This window comes from Pleurodeles waltl, chromosome 3_1 (assembly GCF_031143425.1).
Source record: "Pleurodeles waltl isolate 20211129_DDA chromosome 3_1, aPleWal1.hap1.20221129, whole genome shotgun sequence".
Taxonomy (NCBI): domain Eukaryota; kingdom Metazoa; phylum Chordata; class Amphibia; order Caudata; family Salamandridae; genus Pleurodeles; species Pleurodeles waltl.
In genome coordinates, this window is record NC_090440.1 from 231,895,600 (window position 1) to 231,917,636 (window position 22,037).

Genomic DNA, 22,037 nt, shown 5'->3' on the forward strand with positions numbered 1-22,037 from the left:
TTGCTGGAGGATATGGAGAGCCAGATAAAATTTCTATCTGATATTCTTTTTGATGTGGCCAGGGCAGCAGTTCTCACAGGTGGACCTTCCTTTGCAGCGAGGAGAAATTTGTATCATAGGGACTGTGATGCTGCTAAGACGGCGGCCTCACTTAAAATGCCCTTTGAAAGTTTCAGGTTGTTAGATGTTGAGATAGAGGGCAAGTTCCCATCAAGTGTTCAAGGAAAGGAAACATTCATTATCCTTTCAATGTCAAACTTCAAGAAGTTCCAAATCTTCAAGATCAAAGTCTTCTTTTCGTTGAGCATTGAGACAGCAGCAGAATCAGGATCAATCTGCTAAGTCTCAAGGGTGATCATTTTCTTTTAAAACCTACAGGAAACAGAAGCAGGACACAGGGGTGACAAATTATCATTCCTGACGATACTGAGATGGTCAACTCTTTAACAAGGATCAGAGGACGGATTCAGTAATTTTGTTCTCAATCAGAACAGATAATGATGGATTATTGGGTTCTTCAAGACGTCAGGAGAGAGTATCAGACAGAGTTCTTCTCAGATCCAGTTTGTACTGGGACCACACATACTCCATTGCCTTGAAATCCAGTCAAATAGAGTGGTTTGTTTATTGGAGTCTTGACTATTCAGAGAAAAGGAGCCATTGTTCCAGTCCCCAAGGAGAAAGTAGGATGAGGGTTTGTACTCCATAACATTTCTTGTCCCAAAGTCCTCAGGGGATTATAACGTGGTCATCAACTTAAAGAACCTCAACAATTTCATCCAGGACATCAAGTTCAAATTGGAAACACTGAACAGAATTGATCCTCTGATACCGGCTGGCCATTTTCTCATAATCCTAAATCTCATGGCTGCTTACCTGCACATTCTAATTGCAAAGAGTCACCACAAGTACTTGAGCTTTTTGACAGAGGATTGTTACTGGCAGTTCAAAGGTCTCTTCTTTGAGCTGAAGGCAGCACGAAGGGTGTAGGAAGTTGGCTCTGTATATACTATTTCAAAGTAAGAAATAGTGTGCACAGAGTCCAAGGGTTCCCCTTAGAGGTAAGATAGTGGCAAAAAAAGATAATTCTAATGCTCTATTTTGTGTTAGTGTGGTCGAGCAGTAGGCTTATCAGAGGGTAGTGTTAAGCATTTGTTGTACACACACAGGCAATAAATGAGGAACACATACTCAAAGACTTACTCCAGGCCAATAGGTTTTTATATTGAAAAATTTATTTTCTTACTTTATTTTAAGAACCACAGGTTCAAGATTTACAAGTAATACTTCAAATGAAAGGTATTTCACTTAGATACTCTAGGAACTTTGAATGAACACAATATCATGTACAGTCTTTGTAAAAATGGCAATAAGCTATTTTAAAAGTGGACACTGCAAAAATCAACAGTTCTTGGGGGGAGGTAAGTAAAGGTTAGTTTTGCAGGTAAGTAAAACACTTACAAGTCTCAAAGTTGGGGCATAGGTTGCCCACCGTTTGGGGTTCAAGGCAACCCCAAAGTAACCAGACCAGCAGCTCAGGGCCAGTCAGGTGCAGAGGTCAAAGAGGTGCCCAAAACACATAGGCTTCAATGGAGAACAAGGGTGCCCTGGCTCCAGTCTACCAGCAGGTATGTACCCGCGTCCTCGGGGGGGCAGACCAGGGGGGTTTTGTAGGGCACCGGGGGGGGACACAGGCAGGCACAGAAAATACACCCTCAGCGGCACAGGGGTGGCCAGGTGCAGTGTGCAAACATGCGTCAGGTTTTAGATAGGAAGTAATGGAGGGACCCGGGGGTCACTTCAACGATGCAGGCGGGCACAGGGGGGGTCCTCGGGGTAGCCACCATCTGGGCTAGGCAGAGGGTCGCCTGGGGGTCGCTCCTGCACTGGAGTTCGGTTCCTTCAGGTCCTGGGGGCTGCGGGTGCTGTGTTGGTTCCAGGCGTCGGGTGCCTTGTTACAGTCGCGGTTAGGGGGAGCCTCTGGATTTCCTCTGCAGGCGTTGCTGCAGGGGCTCAGGGGGGTCGTCTCTGGCTATTCACGGGCTCGTAGTCACCGCGGAGTCCTCCCTGAACTGTTGGTTTTCTGCAGGTTGAGCTGGGGGCGTCGGGTGCAGAGTGGAAAGTCTCACGCTTCCTGTGGGAAACGTAAAGTCTTTAAAGTTGTTTCTTTGTTGCAAGACAGTTGCAGGTTGTTGAACAGGGCCTCTGTTCACTGGAGTTTCTTGGTCCTTGGTTGCAGGGCAGTCCTCTGAGGCTTCAGAGGTCGCTGGTCCCTGTTGGATGTGTCGCTGTTGCAGTTTTCTTCGAAGTTGGGAGACAGGCCGGTAGGGCTGGGGCCAAAGCAGTTGTCGTCTCCATCTTCACTGCAGGGCTTCAGGTCAGCAGTCCTTCTTCTTGTTAAGGTTGCAGGAATCTAGTTTCCTAGGTCCTGGGGAGCCCCTAAATACTGAATTTAGGGGTGTGTTTAGGTCTGGGAGGGCAGTAGCCAATGGCTACTGTCCTGAAGGGTGGTTACACCCTTTTTGTGCCTCCTCCCTGTGGGGAGGGGAGCACATCCCTAATTCTATTGGGGGAATCCTCCACTCACAAGATGGAGGATTTCTAAAAGTAAGGGTCACCTCAGCTCAGGACACCTTAGGGGCTGTCCTGACTGGTGGGTGGCTCCTCCTTGTTTTTCTAATTATCTCCTTCAGCCTTGCCGCCAAAAGTGGGGGCAGTGGCTGGAGGGGCGGGCATCTCCACCAGCTGGGATGCCCTGTGGCGCTGTAACAAAAGGGGTGAGCCTTTGAGGCTCACCGCCAGGTGTTATAGGTCCTGCAGGGGGAGGTGAGAAGCTCCTCCACCCAGTACAGGCTTTGTTCCTGGCCACAGAGTGACAAAGGCACTCTCCCCATGTGGCCAGCAACATGTCTGGTGTGTTGCAGGCTGGCAGAAACTAGTCAGCCTACACTGGAAGTCGGGTATGTTTTCAGGGGGCATCTCTAAGATGCCCTCTGAGTGTATTTTACAATAAATTGTACACTGGCATCAGTGTGCATTTATTGTGCTGAGAAGTTTGATACCAAACTTCCCAGTTTTCAGTGTAGCCATTATGGAACTGTGGAGTTTGTGTATGACAACTCCCAGACCATATACTCTTATGGCTACCCTGCACTTACAATGTCTAAGGTTTTGCTTAGACACTGTAGGGGCATAGTGCTCATGCACATATGTCCTCACCTGTGGTATAGTGCACCCTGCCTTAGGGCTGTAAGGCCTGCTAGAGGGGTGACTTACCTATGCTACAGGCAGTGTGAGGTAGGCATGGCACTCTGAGGGGAGTGCCATGTCGACTTAGTCATTTTCTCCCCATCAGCACACACAAGCTGTGAGGCAGTGTGCATGTGCTGAGTGAGGGGTCCCCAGGGTGGCATAAGACATGCTGCAGCCCTTAGAGACCTTCTCTGGCATTAGGGCCCTTGGTACCAGGGGTACCAGTTACAAGGGACTTACCTCAGTGCCAGGGTTGTGCCAATTGTGGAAACAAATGTACAGTTTAGGGAAAGAACACTGGTGCTGGGGCCTGGTTAGCAGGGTCTCAGCACACTTTCAAGTCGTAACTTAGCATCAGCAAAGGCAAAAGTCAGGGGGTAACCATGCAAGGAGGCATTTCCTTACAAAGGGGCTTCACAAAAATGGTGGTGCATCTTCATCTCTTTGGGATTCCTGTATTCCCTTACCTGGATGGCTGGTTAATGCATGTAGCAAACATAGAACAGATCCAGTGGTTTTGGGGACAGACAAAAGCAATTATCTCCCATGTTGGTCTTTTACCGAACATTCCCAAGTGTCAGCTTTCTATCTCCAGAGATCTGGTGTTCAATGGGGCCCAATTCAGAACAAGGAAAAAAGGACCTTGCATCTTAATTCAATGATTCTCTATGTTCTATCCAGAGATCAGGCCCCTGCAAAGCTTTGGCTGGAAGTGCACGGCCACATGACAGCAACTGTTCATAGGGTTCAGTGGACAAGGCTCCACCTGTGTCCTCTTCTGTGGCATCTCAACAGTCATTCGTCCTCTTGGATGGATTAACTAGACAAGATGGTTCCTCTGTCCCCGAAGGTCAGACACAGCCTTCTTTGGTAGTTGTATTCCTAAAATCTTTCCAAAGGAATGAGGATGCAAAGGATTCACCAGAAGTACTAATAATGGATGTAAGCAGTCTGGATTAGGGTGCAACACTGCTGGACAAGTCCTGTCAGTGCTAATGGTCATTTCTGGAGTGTCGCAAGTCATCGAACTGGAGGGAGCTAATGGTGATCATATGGCCTTGAAATAGTTTCAACATCTAATGAGGAAGAATGTATTAGTCAAAAGACACAACACGGTGGCAGGTACCTATATAAGTCATCAAGGAAGCACCTGTTTCAAGTCTCTCAACAAAATTGTAGTTCAGTTGGGTACTGAGGCAGAACAGAACTTGTCAAACCTGTTAGCCATCCAGACCAGAGGAAGGATAATGTGTTATCCTACAATCTCAGCAAGACGTTCCCATGTTCCCAGGAGCTAACGTTGTCCAGCATGACATTTTAAAGTGTATGCAAAAGTTTACAGAGACTTTGGGGGTCATTCTTACTTAAAGTAACCCCGTCAGAACACCGCACCGCGGTCAAAAGACAGCTGCGGTGATTCTGAGATTTGCCCTGGGCCAAAAGGCCGCCCGCCAGCCCAGGGCAAATCAACCTTCCCACGAGGACGCCGGCTCAGAATTGAGCCGGCGTAGTGGGAAGGTGCGACGGGTGCAGTGGCACCCGTCGCGTATTTCAGTGTCTGCATAGCAGACACTGAAATACTTTGCGGGGCCCTCTTACGGGGGCCCCTGCAGTGCCCATGCCAATGGCATGGGCACTGCAGGGGCCCCCAGGGGCCCCGCGGCACCCCCTACCGCCATGAACAGGATGGCGGTAGGGGGTGTCTGAATCCCCAAGGCGGCGGAGCGCGCTCCGCCGCCATGGAGGATTCAGAAGGGCAGCGGTAAACCGGCGGGTGAACCGCCGCGGTCAGAATGCCCTTCGGAGCACCGCCGGTCTGTCGCGGTGCTCCCGTGGCCGGTGACCCTGACGGTCACCGGCCGCCAGGGTCAGAATCAGGCCCTTTATCTGGATCTGTTTGCATCAAAGAATAATACTGCACTTCACAAATTCTGCAGAATGTTTCCAGAGGAGCAAGCCTGGAGATTGGAGGCATTGGTGTTGAAATGGTTGGATCAACTTTTCTAAGCTTTTCCTCCCATCCCGTTAATACAGAGGGTACTATTCAAGTTCCAGGAGGGGAAGAGAGATCTGATTCTTGTGCTGCCGTACTGCCAATGGAGATCATGGTTTCCTCTGCTGAAGTCCCTGGCTCTTTTTCCACCTTAGGTACTTCTGAAGTCCCTGTCATCACTCAGACCTTCTCCTCTATTCCTCTGACTTCAGCTATCTCTGTTGTTTTGGAAGTTGAGAAATCCAGTCATGACTTCATGGACAATTTATCATACAGCAGGAAGCCAAGGTTTTTAACCTTGGAGGATAGGGCCGGCAGAGCACCCAAGGTTACTGGCCAAAACTGTAGGCCCCAAAGTGCCAGATTTTTCCCAACCACAGTACCTCTGTCTTGTCTCCATTAACTTTGAGTGAGTTGTTGTTTTTTTCACATGGCAACCTGGACCAGGCAGGAGTTCAAGGCCTCAGGACTGTGGTCTTGACCAGATGACAGGAGAATTAGATTTGCGTGTCATCAGCATATGAAAATAAGGTGAGACTGCAGCTTTCAACCAAGTCAGCCAATGGGTGTACATAGATGTTAAATTATGCTGGGCTTAGGGTGGAACCTTGGAGAACCCCTGAGGTAAGGGCATGCCGTTTGGAAGAGGTACTGACTGAAGTAACCTGGCAGGAGCAATCCTTTAAAAAGGATGTCATCCAGGCCGGTGCTGTCCCTTGGAGACCTAGAATAACTAACCTCTCTACGAGAATAGCATGATGCACACTATCAAAGGCCATGCTGAGCTCGAGTAAGATCAGCGTGGCCGTCTCACCTTCATCCTGGAGCCATCTAAGGTGTTCAGTGACTCCTAGCAGGAAAGATTCAGTGCTGTGTCCAGCTCTGAAACCAGATTGAAAGGGGTGAAGGTAATTTTGGAACTCCACAAAAATGGCAAGTTTTTATCCATGATATTGGACATGATGAGAAGCATTGAAATTGGTCTATAATTAAACCATATTGAAGGGTACAAATTGGATTTTTAGGAGGGGCACAACCATTGCATGTTTCCATGCCAATGGGATATACCACTCCTGTTAGGAGGAATTGAGGAGTCCCACTGATAGCTGCAATATATCCACACCTAAAGAGCTTGGCTTGGCAGGGATAAAGGATCTATAGGGGGACAAGACTTCACTGTTTGCAGCAGTAACAAAAATAAGGGCAGGTTAATAGTGGCTCAACCTTCCAATTTCTGGAGATCTTGTGAGGTGGCTGGGATGTTCAAGTCCTCAATGGCAGGAGGTGGTAGGCTGTTGTTTGACCAGGAAATGTCACTCCAGCCCACATTCCATGATTGTAGGCTATCTGACACCTTTTCAACAAAGAAAAACACCAGTTTCTCACACTGAGGCTGGGACAATACAGGCTCAGGTGAAACCTTTTTGGTGTCAGAGAGTTGCTTAACCACTCTAAAAAGGGTTTTGGGACAGTGTTGGGCTGATGTGATTTGCTCGAAATAGAAAGTGGCCCGGGCAGTTCGGCAGTAACCGGGATAATTTCTCAGTGCTGATTTGTATTTGAGCTTGCTGTCCTCATCGGAGGTGAGCCTCCAGGACCTCTCCAGGCCCTTGTATCTTGTTTTCTGTGCCCATAAGAGAAATACTATTAGAGGCAATGTATAAAGTATTTATGCAGCACTTCAAACAGTAATATGGAAATGCAATACAAGAAAAATCCCACACCAATTTAGAAAACTGAAGTAAAATGTAATAAATAATTTTAGGCCAAAATAACAAAAATCCAATCATTAGAACTGGTGGTATGCAATTTTCAAGATTTAAGTGAAAATAGTGCCTGAAAGCACAAAGCACCAGCTGTCGGTATCTGGTCGCTTCAGACCAATACATAGTCACAACTTCAGGCCAACTGCGACAAGTGAACAGACCTAATACAGGGACCATGTTAGGCCCACTGAGGATGCATCGTGCAGCAGCAGTTCTAAGGAAGCTTTGGGACTGCAATACGAGGTCCTGCATCATTACCGAGGATGCCATTGATGATGGCTTGCGATGTGAAGTCCTGGGTCGAGGATGCATCACGCAGCGATGGTTCCAAGGCGCTGTGGTTGTGATGCAGTGTATTGCGTCTTTGTCAAAGGTGCTGTCGACAGAGGCTTGTGATGTGAAGTCTGACACTGAGGATGTCGTACAACTGTGGTTCCCAGGTGCTGAAATGTGATATCAGGCATCAGGAATGCATCTCTCAGTGGCAGTTTCGATGCAGGGCTGTGTCGCTTCTGCACAAAAGACCACAGCTGAGCTGGCAGAGCACCTTCAGACCAACTTTCAAGGGTAAAGGACTGGGACGGCACCACTTGGGGGCAAGATTCACAACAGATAGAGTCCAGGTGCTGGGTTCAAGGTGGTTGGAGCTTTTTTATGTCCATGAGGCTCTGATCAGGAGGCCAGCCAGCTAGCCTGTGGAGTCACTTTGGAGGTCCTAGGTTCAAGATGCAGGTTCAGACCTTCCAACGTAGACAGCAGGGCAGCAAAGTAGCAGTCCTTCTTGCAGAGCAGCACAGCAGTCCTTCCAAGTCTTCAACAGATCCAGGCGTTTTTTTAAGAGATGGATCTGAGGGTCCAATACTTATACTTGGTGCCAGCCATGAAGTTAGAGAAGGTTCTAGAGGCTTCCACCCCCAGAGGTGTTTGAAATTTCCTTCTTCCCAGCCCCGGCTCCAGCTTATCTGGGGCACAAAAGTCTAGTGTCAAACTCTTTATGATTGCTCTCAGGCAGAGGCTTTGTGATGTGCAGGTGTGGTATGTTAAAACTCCTCCTCCCTATCAAGTCACAGATGGCCATCCTGCCAACACTGTATGGGAGCAATTAGCAAAGACCAACTGCCAGTTGCACCTGGTCAAGTAACCCAGGATACAGGCTGCAGGCACCAAATGGTTGGGACAAGAAAATGACAACTTTTTCAAAGTGGCATTTTCAGAATTGTGACTTAAAATCTAACTTTTCCAATAAAGAAGATTTTAAATAATAATTCTTTAGACACTAGACTCAACATTCCTACCTGCTCCTAATTGAAAGTTATCACTTATTAAACGTAATAAGGTAATCCAATGTTATCCTATCGGGGAGACAGGCCTTGCAGTACTGAGAACCAAATGTAAGATTTTCTTACTACCAAGACACAGTTAAAAGTACATCTCCAACTTTTAAAAACACTGCATCCTGCTGTATGGGCTATTTAAGGCATACTATAGTGGTGACTTATATGTGTGAAAAAGGAAGGTTTAGGCTTGGTAAAAGGCTTATTTTGCCAAGTTGCAATGGCAGGTTAAACTGTACACACAGGCTGCAACGGGAGGCCTGAGAAATGTTTAAAAGGTGGGTGACACAATAAATGCTGCAGGCCCACTAGTAGCATTTAATTTACAGACCCAGGTTGTCATTCCTGCCTTTACAGGGAAGACATAAACAATCTAAACAGAGAGCTGACGTCCCGTCTGGTATCACGGGATAGAGGCCATATTGTTTAGGCAGACTATTTAGATGCTGAGGAAGCCAGAAGGGACGCTTGTCGTTCCAGTCTTCCACCGCACTTGCATCCGGAGTTTCTCACCTGACTCATTTCTTCTTCGGCGTTCGTGGCTGTGGTCCTCCGGCAGCTTCATCCACTTCCTTGCTCATATTTTCTTCAATCGCAGCATACCTCATCCTCACCCGCATAACTTTCAACAGCAAAATAGCTCATCAATGAGAGCTGAAAAGAAAAGCAGAAACAAAGAAATTGTAAACTCTGAAGGCGGGACCTGTGCTTGCGCGCACTAGCGTGACTTATCTGTATTGGGAAGCTTTTTCTTATTCTGCAAGTTCTGACAAGCTTTGTTCTGTATGCTGGCACTGTACTGATAACACTCTCTGCAGCTACATGGATGCATACAATTTTACACTAGAGTTGTGGCCATAATAAAGTGATTTGCTGACATTGTATAAGATATACGTATATGCTTATATTAACTGCATGCAATACGTTCTAATACAGTTTTGGCAAGACTGTAATTGCCATGAATTAAAGTCTATGTGTTTGATAGTAATGTAGCATAATATGTGTCTGGTGATTGATTTCAACTTACCAGGTTATTGTAACCTGATTCCCTGAACGTTGAAGGTTTTCACTGTGCATTACCCTATAGAGATTGATGGCATATGTCTAAGTTTTATTTATGTCTGTGGTAATCTATTTGTATTTCCTACAAGACATCAGTACATAGGTACAAGGCACTTTAAGGTATACATTGTGCTATGTAGCGTCTTTCATGTTATTTTAGTAAATGTTTGTTTCTCATATCTGCTATAGACAGACTAACAATTTACTACTCATATACATACCTGCAGATTATCCAGATCCAGGGGTTCCTGTCTGTTATTATCCTTGCCATAGCCATCTCTTGACAATCTAGAGATAGGCAGCGAAAGGGGAGCAACCAGGGTGTCTTCTGGGAGATCAATACATTCAAAACATTTATCTTAAATCTCGTCCTCTCTGAACCGCCGCGGTCAGAATGCCCTTCGGAGCACCGCCGGTCTGTCGGCGGTGCTCCCGTGGCCGGTGACCCTGACGGTCACCGGCCGCCAGGGTCAGAATCAGGCCCTTTATCTGGATCTGTTTGCATCAAAGAATAATACTGCACTTCACAAATTCTGCAGAATGTTTCCAGAGGAGCAAGCCTGGAGATTGGAGGCATTGGTGTTGAAATGGTTGGATCAACTTTTCTAAGCTTTTCCTCCCATCCCGTTAATACAGAGGGTACTATTCAAGTTCCAGGAGGGGAAGAGAGATCTGATTCTTGTGCTGCCGTACTGCCAATGGAGATCATGGTTTCCTCTGCTGAAGTCCCTGGCTCTTTTTCCACCTTAGGTACTTCTGAAGTCCCTGTCATCACTCAGACCTTCTCCTCTATTCCTCTGACTTCAGCTATCTCTGTTGTTTTGGAAGTTGAGAAATCCAGTCATGACTTCATGGACAATTTATCATACAGCAGGAAGCCAAGGTTTTTAACCTTGGAGGATAGGGCCGGCAGAGCACCCAAGGTTACTGGCCAAAACTGTAGGCCCCAAAGTGCCAGATTTTTCCCAACCACAGTACCTCTGTCTTGTCTCCATTAACTTTGAGTGAGTTGTTGTTTTTTTCACATGGCAACCTGGACCAGGCAGGAGTTCAAGGCCTCAGGACTGTGGTCTTGACCAGATGACAGGAGAATTAGATTTGCGTGTCATCAGCATATGAAAATAAGGTGAGACTGCAGCTTTCAACCAAGTCAGCCAATGGGTGTACATAGATGTTAAATTATGCTGGGCTTAGGGTGGAACCTTGGAGAACCCCTGAGGTAAGGGCATGCCGTTTGGAAGAGGTACTGACTGAAGTAACCTGGCAGGAGCAATCCTTTAAAAAGGATGTCATCCAGGCCGGTGCTGTCCCTTGGAGACCTAGAATAGCTAACCTCTCTACGAGAATAGCATGATGCACACTATCAAAGGCCATGCTGAGCTCGAGTAAGATCAGCGTGGCCGTCTCACCTTCATCCTGGAGCCATCTAAGGTGTTCAGTGACTCCTAGCAGGAAAGATTCAGTGCTGTGTCCAGCTCTGAAACCAGATTGAAAGGGGTGAAGGTAATTTTGGAACTCCACAAAAATGGCAAGTTTTTATCCATGATATTGGACATGATGAGAAGCATTGAAATTGGTCTATAATTAAACCATATTGAAGGGTACAAATTGGATTTTTAGGAGGGGCACAACCATTGCATGTTTCCATGCCAATGGGATATACCACTCCTGTTAGGAGGAATTGAGGAGTCCCACTGATAGCTGCAATATATCCACACCTAAAGAGCTTGGCTTGGCAGGGATAAAGGATCTATAGGGGGACAAGACTTCACTATTTGCAGCAGTAACAAAAATAAGGGCAGGTTAATAGTGGCTCAACCTTCCAATTTCTGGAGATCTTGTGAGGTGGCTGGGATGTTCAAGTCCTCAATGGCAGGAGGTGGTAGGCTGTTGTTTGACCAGGAAATGTCACTCCAGCCCACATTCCATGATTGTAGGCTATCTGACACCTTTTCAACAAAGAAAAACACCAGTTTCTCACACTGAGGCTGGGACAATACAGGCTCAGGTGAAACCTTTTTGGTGTCAGAGAGTTGCTTAACCACTCTAAAAAGGGTTTTGGGACAGTGTTGGGCTGATGTGATTTGCTCGAAATAGAAAGTGGCCCGGGCAGTTCGGCAGTAACCGGGATAATTTCTCAGTGCTGATTTGTATTTGAGCTTGCTGTCCTCATCGGAGGTGAGCCTCCAGGACCTCTCCAGGCCCTTGTATCTTGTTTTCTGTGCCCATAAGAGAAATACTATTAGAGGCAATGTATAAAGTATTTATGCAGCACTTCAAACAGTAATATGGAAATGCAATACAAGAAAAATCCCACACCAATTTAGAAAACTGAAGTAAAATGTAATAAATAATTTTAGGCCAAAATAACAAAAATCCAATCATTAGAACTGGTGGTATGCAATTTTCAAGATTTAAGTGAAAATAGTGCCTGAAAGCACAAAGCACCAGCTGTCGGTATCTGGTCGCTTCAGACCAATACATAGTCACAACTTCAGGCCAACTGCGACAAGTGAACAGACCTAATACAGGGACCATGTTAGGCCCACTGAGGATGCCTCGTGCAGCAGCAGTTCTAAGGAAGCTTTGGGACTGCAATACGAGGTCCTGCATCATTACCGAGGATGCCATTGATGATGGCTTGCGATGTGAAGTCCTGGGTCGAGGATGCATCACGCAGCGATGGTTCCAAGGCGCTGTGGTTGTGATGCAGTGTATTGCGTCTTTGTCAAAGGTGCTGTCGACAGAGGCTTGTGATGTGAAGTCTGACACTGAGGATGTCGTACAACTGTGGTTCCCAGGTGCTGAAATGTGATATCAGGCATCAGGAATGCATCTCTCAGTGGCAGTTTCGATGCAGGGCTGTGTCGCTTCTGCACAAAAGACCACAGCTGAGCTGGCAGAGCACCTTCAGACCAACTTTCAAGGGTAAAGGACTGGGACGGCACCACTTGGGGGCAAGATTCACAACAGATAGAGTCCAGGTGCTGGGTTCAAGGTGGTTGGAGCTTTTTTATGTCCATGAGGCTCTGATCAGGAGGCCAGCCAGCTAGCCTGTGGAGTCACTTTGGAGGTCCTAGGTTCAAGATGCAGGTTCAGACCTTCCAACGTAGACAGCAGGGCAGCAAAGTAGCAGTCCTTCTTGCAGAGCAGCACAGCAGTCCTTCCAAGTCTTCAACAGATCCAGGCGTTTTTTTAAGAGATGGATCTGAGGGTCCAATACTTATACTTGGTGCCAGCCATGAAGTTAGAGAAGGTTCTAGAGGCTTCCACCCCCAGAGGTGTTTGAAATTTCCTTCTTCCCAGCCCCGGCTCCAGCTTATCTGGGGCACAAAAGTCTAGTGTCAAACTCTTTATGATTGCTCTCAGGCAGAGGCTTTGTGATGTGCAGGTGTGGTATGTTAAAACTCCTCCTCCCTATCAAGTCACAGATGGCCATCCTGCCAACACTGTATGGGAGCAATTAGCAAAGACCAACTGCCAGTTGCACCTGGTCAAGTAACCCAGGATACAGGCTGCAGGCACCAAATGGTTGGGACAAGAAAATGACAACTTTTTAAAAGTGGCATTTTCAGAATTGTGACTTAAAATCTAACTTTTCCAATAAAGAAGATTTTAAATTATAATTCTTTAGACACTAGACTCAACATTCCTACCTGCTCCTAATTGAAAGTTATCACTTATTAAACGTAATAAGGTAATCCAATGTTATCCTATCGGGGAGACAGGCCTTGCAGTACTGAGAACCAAATGTAAGATTTTCTTACTACCAAGACACAGTTAAAAGTACATCTCCAACTTTTAAAAACACTGCATCCTGCTGTATGGGCTATTTAAGGCATACTATAGTGGTGACTTATATGTGTGAAAAAGGAAGGTTTAGGCTTGGTAAAAGGCTTATTTTGCCAAGTTGCAATGGCAGGTTAAACTGTACACACAGGCTGCAACGGGAGGCCTGAGAAATGTTTAAAAGGTGGGTGACACAATAAATGCTGCAGGCCCACTAGTAGCATTTAATTTACAGACCCAGGTTGTCATTCCTGCCTTTACAGGGAAGACATAAACAATCTAAACAGAGAGCTGACGTCCCGTCTGGTATCACGGGATAGAGGCCATATTGTTTAGGCAGACTATTTAGATGCTGAGGAAGCCAGAAGGGACGCTTGTCGTTCCAGTCTTCCACCGCACTTGCATCCGGAGTTTCTCACCTGACTCATTTCTTCTTCGGCGTTCGTGGCTGTGGTCCTCCGGCAGCTTCATCCACTTCCTTGCTCATATTTTCTTCAATCGCAGCATACCTCATCCTCACCCGCATAACTTTCAACAGCAAAATAGCTCATCAATGAGAGCTGAAAAGAAAAGCAGAAACAAAGAAATTGTAAACTCTGAAGGCGGGCCCTGTGCTTGCGCGCACTAGCGTGACTTATCTGTATTGGGAAGCTTTTTTTATTCTGCAAGTTCTGACAAGCTTTGTTCTGTATGCTGGCACTGTACTGATAACACTCTCTGCAGCTACATGGATGCATACAATTTTACACTAGAGTTGTGGCCATAATAAAGTGATTTGCTGACATTGTATAAGATATACGTATATGCTTATATTAACTGCATGCAATACGTTCTAATACAGTTTTGGCAAGACTGTAATTGCCATGAATTAAAGTCTATGTGTTTGATAGTAATGTAGCATAATATGTGTCTGGTGATTGATTTCAACTTACCAGGTTATTGTAACCTGATTCCCTGAACGTTGAAGGTTTTCACTGTGCATTACCCTATAGAGATTGATGGCATATGTCTAAGTTTTATTTATGTCTGTGGTAATCTATTTGTATTTCCTACAAGACATCAGTACATAGGTACAAGGCACTTTAAGGTATACATTGTGCTATGTAGCGTCTTTCATGTTATTTTAGTAAATGTTTGTTTCTCATATCTGCTATAGACAGACTAACAATTTACTACTCATATACATACCTGCAGATTATCCAGATCCAGGGGTTCCTGTCTGTTATTATCCTTGCCATAGCCATCTCTTGACAATCTAGAGATAGGCAGCGAAAGGGGAGCAACCAGGGTGTCTTCTGGGAGATCAATACATTCAAAACATTTATCTTAAATCTCGTCCTCTCAGGAGTGACGCGCAGAGTATTCCAGGCAGCAGTCGTCCAAGGAAGGTCCTAGGAACCAAAGCTGTGTCTTGTCTCTCAAACTCCCCTTTCCCCCATTGCTAAATAATTGTATTTGTAATTGTATTTTCTAAGTTTGTGCCACTTTTGGGTCAATCAATTACACAAATGTGACGCAAAAAAAGTATAAATATGGGCCTTAGTGGTTAAATTAGACCATCGACTATCTGAGAGATGATCTGATTGAGGGCATTCAGAATCTAAAGTATTGGTTGTCAGAGAAAGGAAGCCAGATGCTAGTAAAGTTCTGGATGGAGTAGAACCTATGCAAATAGGCAGCATTAGAGGGCCTTTAATGAAGAAAGAAAGACAGTGATGCACAGAAATGGATCTCTGCCTGTATTGTGGTAAAAAAGGACACTTCCTAAGGGATTGCATAAGCAAACCTAAAAGAAAATACAAAGCGGGAAACTAGGAAGCTTGAAACTGTGGGGACAACTTTACAGAGCTCTAATTCTTTTGTCCCCAAAACATTAGGCCAAACCTGTAGAGATCAGGATTATCAACATTTCTATGTATCTGCCTAGCTCCAATGGAGATCTAAAACCATGATGTTCCGTATTCTGATACGTATCAAGGCAATTTCCTTGATATTGGCTAACAAACATGGCATATACCGCCTTCTTAAAGACCATCTCGAAATAGTGAAAACCATTGATGGTAGCAAATTGATTTCAGGACTAATTATTCATGTTTCTGAAGACCTGATTCTACCCTACAAGAAAGTCATGTAGAAACAATGAGGTTTGGTTTAAGTAAGGCACCACAGTTTCAGGCTACACTCAAAATGCCTTGGTTACAAAAACACAATCCTGTGATTGATTGGGTTAAATGCGCTATCACCTTGCATTCTTCGTATTGTAACCAGAACTGTTGGAAACATGTCTCCCTGAGTCGCCCGTCACTGGGTGCTGTTGATATCAAAACCAGTGTGTTATCTGAACTACCTCCTTGTTACAGAGATCTTACTGAAGTGGGCAATAAGGTAAAGGCTACTCTTCTCACTCCTCACAGACCTTACGATTGCCGTATTGATCTACAACCTGGTGCACATATATCATGTAGTCAAATTTATGCACAGAAGAAGAGAACCAACACTTAAGGCAATATTTGGATTAAATGTTAGCCTTTGGGTTTATTAGGCCTTCAAGATCTCCTGCCTCTTCTCCTCTGTTTTCATCCTTTAAAAGGAGGGTGATCTTACTCCCTGTATTGACTACAGAGCCCTGAATTCTGGAACATAAAAATCGGTATCCCCTACCTTTGATACCCACACTATTGGATCAGGCTAAAACCACTACAATCTTCGCTAAGCTTGACTTAAGTGGAATGTATCATTTGGTCTGCGTGAGAGAAGGGGATGAATGGAAGACAGCTTTTTCACCAAATTTGGTTTATATGAATATTTGGTGATGCCATTTAGGCTATGCAATGCTACTGCAGCATTTCAATATTTTGTTAACAAAGTCCTCTGACAGAATCTAGATGTGTGTACCGTAGCATAAATAGATGACACTCTCATATAATCAAATACCCTTTCTGAGCACAAAGAACACATTAAGAATATTCTCAAAAAACTAAGAGAGAATAACCTGTACATCAAACTGGAAAAATATGCATTTAATTTCCCTGAAGTAAATTTTCTGGGTTATGTTAGATCAGCATGAGAAATCAAAATGGACCCCTTAAAAGTTAAGGCCCTGGTACAATGTACCTCACCTCAGAACATAAAAGACATCCAAACCTTTTTGGGTTTTGCCAACTTTTATTGAAGGTTCATAGGCCATTTCTGCACATTAGTCTCCCCGATTACTAGATTGTTACGGAAGGAAGTCAAATTTCAGTGGACTGAGGATGCAGAAAAGACTTTCCAAAACTTAAAGACACGTTTTATGCAATTTTCAGTGATACACCATCCTGATTTCAAACACCCTAACATAGTCGAGGTCAATGCATTACAAGTACCCTCAGGATGGGTACTCTCACAAAGAGACAGTGTTACTAGGGAGCTACATGTAGTTGTCTACTTTTCCCACAAACTGAATCCTGCAGAAATAAACTATTCAGTGGGTGATATATAACTCCTAGCAATCAAGAAGGCATTTGAAGAGTGGAGACACTATCTGCTAGGTAATTTATACACGGTTACTGTATTAACAGATCACTGAAATTTAAACTTCTTGAAATCTACTAGAGTTTTGTCCACATGACAATTACTTTGAACTCAATTCTTTAATCGCTATTATTTTATTATTCAGTACCAATGTGGTCAGCGCCATGGCAAAGCCAACAAACTTTCCCGTTTAGGTCATGAGTACGTAGAACAGAAATGTCAACCATTTCATATAAATCCATTGGAACACATTGGGGGTCATTCTGACCCCGGCGGCCGGGGTCGGCGGGAGCACCGCCAACAGGCTGGCGGTGCTCCCCAGGGTATTCTGACCGCGGCGGTTCAGCCGCGGCCAGAAAGGGAAAACCGGCAGTATGGGGTGTCATGGGGCCCCCGTAAGAGGGCCCCACCCTGAATTTCAGTGTCTGCTTAGCAGACACTGAAATTCGCGACGGGTGCTACTGCACCCGTCGCACATCCTCCACTCCGCCGGCTCCATTCGGAGCAAGCATCCTCATGGAGGGGTGTTTCCCACTGGGCTGGCGGGCAGCCTTTTGGCGGTCGCTCGCCAGCCCAGTGGGAAACCCAGAATACCCGCGGCGGTCAGAATGACCCCCATTATGTTCACAACAAGAATTTCATGACATAGGTCTTAGTGGAACACAGAAAAGGGGATGCTGCACAACTCATTCACACACAAGAAGGGAAGACCATCAATGATTTGGTATATATAAAGGGAGCCTTGTACATACCCACTTCTGATCTTCAGCAACAACATTTAAAAGGGTGTCATTCACAGTCATTGTCAGGACATCCGGGAGAGAGGAAATCCCTTGAGCTGGCCAAACAATATTTTTAGTGGCCGACCATCTCCAATGACACCAAGAGATACATCCAGAATCGTGACATTTGTGCCCAGAGCAAAAGCTCACACCAAGCCAAGCCCCTACTGGGTTACTGACTCCTCTACCCACTCTGCCAGCACCAAGGCAAACTGACTCTTTTGATTTTGTAGTGGACGTGCCAAAAACTACAAACGGTTATACTATTATATATGTCACAGTGGACCATCTTACATAGATGCCTCATTTTAGTCCTTTTCAGGTGTTCCCTACTGCCAAAGAATTTGCTGTAGTACTTCTACAGGCTGTGGTTCGTTTACACGGACTACCATCTGTACTCATATAAGATAGAGGACCCCAATTCATCTCTAAATTCTGGAGAGCTCTTTGGAGTGTGCTGAAGATGGAGGTCCGGTGATCCTTGACTCATCATCCCCAAACAGATGGACAGACTGAGAGGGTTAACCAATGCATGGAACAATATCTACGATGTCAATTATTACAAGGTACATTGGATTGGGCTGATTATATCTGGGTATTGGAATTCACATTTAACAATGCTACAAACAGTTCCAGTGGGTTTACGCCATTCTGCTTTAATTATGGCTATCATCCCCGATTTCTTGGCCATTGAACACATACCTATTTCCACAGTTGCCACAGTTCCTGCTGTGCAAGAGCTAGCAAAGAAATTACCGGACATCCATGATGAGGCTCACAAGAATATTGTCACAGCTAAAGCTCAGTATATGTCTTATGCGGATAAACACCGTTGACCATGCCCTGTGTTATAGGAAGGTCAAGAAGTGTGGCTTTCCACAAAGGATATATGTTTGAGAGGTCCCCAAAAATTCCAACTTCGATACATTGGACCTTTCAGGATCCTCAAAAAGGTAAATAAAATGGCCAAGAAGTTGAACTTACCTCCGCCCCTATGGATAAACCCTGTTTTTCAGGTTTCTCTGTTAAAATCAGTTAGCCCTGGAACTGTCATCCCTAGAAAAACACTTGTTGTACAGATAGACAATGAATCAGAACTTGAAATCAAGCCATTCTTGACTCAAAAAGAATAAGGAACAAGTTATTTTATTTCATTGACTGGAAAGGATATGAACCAGAGGATCAAACCTGGGAACATGCCGGCTGTGTACGGAAATGCCTCATGAAACCAAAACCTACAGGGGGAACACTGGAGGGAATGTATTGTAATGCCTGTCTTTAGGGGAAGACGTAAACAGTGTAAACAGAGAGTCAAAGTCTCACCTTGTACCACAAGACAGCAGCCATCTTGCTTAGGCAGACTATTTAGACACAGAGGAAGGCGAAAGCGATGCTTGTCGTTCCAGTCTTCCACTGCGCTTTTGTCCAGATTTCCTCACCTGACATATCTTTTTCGGTGTTCTTGGCTGCGGTCTTTTGGAGGCTTCATCTGCTTCCTCGTCTGCATTTCCTCTATCAACAGCATACCTCGTCCTCGCCCGCATAACTTTCAACAGCATGTAGGAAGCTGGCTCTCTATATAGTGCACTAAAATAAAATAAAGTACACTGTGCAGGGATTCAAGTGGCTGCTTAAAGGGTTGTAGAGGCAGAAATAGATAGGTCTAGTGATCTTTTTGTGGTAGTGTAGGCTTATCAAGGAGTTGTGTTAGTATTTTTCGTACTCACAGAGTCAATAAATGAGACACACACTCAAAGAATAAATCCGAAACCAATTTAGAAAAATAACAGTTGCTTCTATATATGCTTTGAACCGAAGAACTTCATTATAAGGTAATCAGTTTTTAAATTAAAAATAATTTGCTGTTTCAAAAATTGACAGTGCAATTTTCAGAGTCTTCATTGTTAGCCGGGCAGGTCTCAGTCAGGGGGAGCCCTCAGATTTAGGCTGCAGGCGTTGCTGTGGATTCCGGCAGGGGTCAGCCTATGATGGACTCTGGGTCAGAAACTAAGGGAACTTCACTGGACTGGTGGGCCACATGGACTCGAGCCATGAGCGCTGGGTGCAGAGGTGTTTCCAGGAAGTGGTTTTGCGGTTCCTCAGGCACAATTCTTTCTTCTTTGGAGATGTTTCTTTTGGACAGGTCTGCTGTCCACGGGAGTTTATTGTAGGAAGGCAGTCCTCCCAAGGCTTTGGAGGTAACCAGGCTGCAGGACAGTCGTCATCTGGACGCAGGTTTCTTTGAAGGCTGCAGATAGGCTGGTAGGGCTAGGGCCAATTCAGTTGGTGTCTTCAGTCTTCTCTGCTGGGGGACTTCTGTTTTGTCTGTTGTTTCTTAAGTTGACAGGGATCTGATTCTAGGGTTCAGGGGTGCCACCTACATACTGAATTTAGGGGCATTACAGGGAGTGCCAGGTTGTAGCCAATGGGCTAATCACTTTTAGAGTGACTACATCATGCCTATGACCACTTCCTTTGTGAGGTGGGCACAGCCCTAACCCTATTGGCCTTATTCCTTCCACACAAGATGGAGGAATTTAAAAGGTAGTGTCCACTTCAGCTTGTCCACCTAGTGGGCACTTCTCCTAATTTAACTCTTTTTCCTGCATGTGCTGCCACCAAAAGTGGGGTCAGGACGGGGGTGGTCATAACCATCTGGATAGACCTCAGTTGCATTACCAAGGTGGCAAGACCTATGAAGCGCCCCACCCTGGAAGGTACATCTTGCTTAGGAGTGGAGGTAACACCTCGGCCCAGTGTAGGCTTTTGTCTCTGGACCTCGAGAGTACTGGCTCTCAATGTGGGGCTCCAGAAACGTATCTGTGGTGAGTGGACTGGCCAGGACCCGTCAGTCAACACACTAGTAGCTGGTAGGTTTTCCGGGGCACCTCTAAGCTGCCCTCTGTGTGCATTTTTTGTTTTAATAAATCCATCACTGGGGTCAGTTGGTTTATTATTCTGAGTTGTTTGATACCAAACATCCCAGGATTTAGAGAAGCCATCATGTAGCTGGGGAACTTGTAATGACCAGTGTCAGCACATGCATTTAAAATAGCTTCCATGTACACTTACTATGTCTGAGAATCGACAGAGACATAGCAGGGGCATATCTGCTCTGGCAGATATGCCCTCACATGTAATGTAATGCACTCTGCCTTAGGCTTTAAGGCATGCTAGAGGGGTGACTTACATATTTTGCATGCAGTGTTTAGGGGACCTGGCACACAGGCTGGGTTTTAGGATTTTATGTGTTACCTCTATAATTACTGTAAGGGTCTGACCCTTAGGCTTAGGATTTGCTATGTTACAGCTATACCTACTCTTAAGGTCTGACATTCAGGGGGTCATTTTGACCGCCAGGGCTAATAAGGACGGAAGCACCGCCAACAGGCTGGCGGTGCTTCCAGCCCTATTCCGCCACGGTCGCACCGCCGGGGCTGGCGGTTTCCCGCCGTTTTAGCCCCGGCGGTGATAATCCGCCAGGGCAGCGCTGCCCTGGGGATTATGACACCCCTACCGCCAGCCTGTTTCTGGCGGTTTGCACCACCAGGAAGAGGCTGGTGGTAAGAGGTGTCCTGGGGCCCCCTAACAGGGCCCCAGCCAGCTTTTCACTGTCTGCATAGCAGACAGTGAAAAGCGCGACGGGTGCAACTGCACCCGTCGCACGGCCGCAACACCGCCAGCTCCTATGTTGCGGCCTCATCCCCGCTGGGCCGGCGGGAATGTCATAATGGGGGCCGCGTGAGTGCGGCCGCATTGGCGGCCGCACGGCGGTTACCGCCTGGCGGGCGGCGGTAGCCGCCCGCCAAGGTCGTAATGACCCCCTCAGTCTCTTGCTATAATATTTATACCGATTCTCAGCATATGAATCTTAGTCTCAGAAATCCCTTTGTTATCTCTTTATATGCACTCAATGTCCAGCTCCAAGTCTCAGGATTGCCTGAGTTACTCCCATACCTCTGATCTTTAAAGGTTTGAACCCCAGGGTTCATGTTCAATGGTACGTATGACTTCAGTTTGACTTAGGAGCACTTGTCCACCAGGTGGGTGGGGTAACAGTACAATAAATAGTAAATAAACGAAGATTGGAGTTTAAGAAAATGAGTATGTTTGATTATAGCTGTTTTTCCATCAGTACAAATCTGCTACTTTAATATTTGTTACTACACTGCTTCATGCCCGACTTACAAAGTTGAGTTTTTTTTACTAACATTTCACACAAATCCCACTAGGCAAATTGTAGTGCAAATGGATCTTTTTTAATAACTTGTAATATGGGGGTGTGGTTGTGTGCAAAAATGATTCACACAGCTCATTAATATCCCTTTGTGAGCATGAATGCATAAGTCATTAGTAACTCACCCAGTTAATGCAAAAAATACCCAAAGCCTTCACGCCCAGAGTATCCAAAGCAATATTTGCCCTCTCTAAGAGAATGGCATCTTGAGTGCCCAGACCTCATCAAGTACTTGCAATCCATTTTTAACTTAGCCTCCATTTAATGGTTCCCTCCTACAGACATCAATACAAAGGTAAACTCTAGCAC

At 45.6% G+C, this 22,037-nt stretch overlaps 1 long non-coding RNA gene across 1 annotated transcript in view; it reads right to left on the minus strand.

The window, feature by feature from the left end:
• LOC138283187 (uncharacterized) overlaps nt 1–13,778 on the minus strand; it is a 122,717-nt gene extending 108,939 nt beyond the window's left edge. The window contains exons 1-2 of the long non-coding RNA XR_011201117.1: nt 13,616–13,778; nt 8,859–8,999 (exon numbers count right to left, since the gene is read on the minus strand). This is a non-coding gene — a long non-coding RNA (uncharacterized lncRNA). The remainder of the gene's footprint in view (nt 1–8,858; nt 9,000–13,615) is intronic.
• Nucleotides 13,779–22,037: the final 8,259 nt, after the last annotated feature.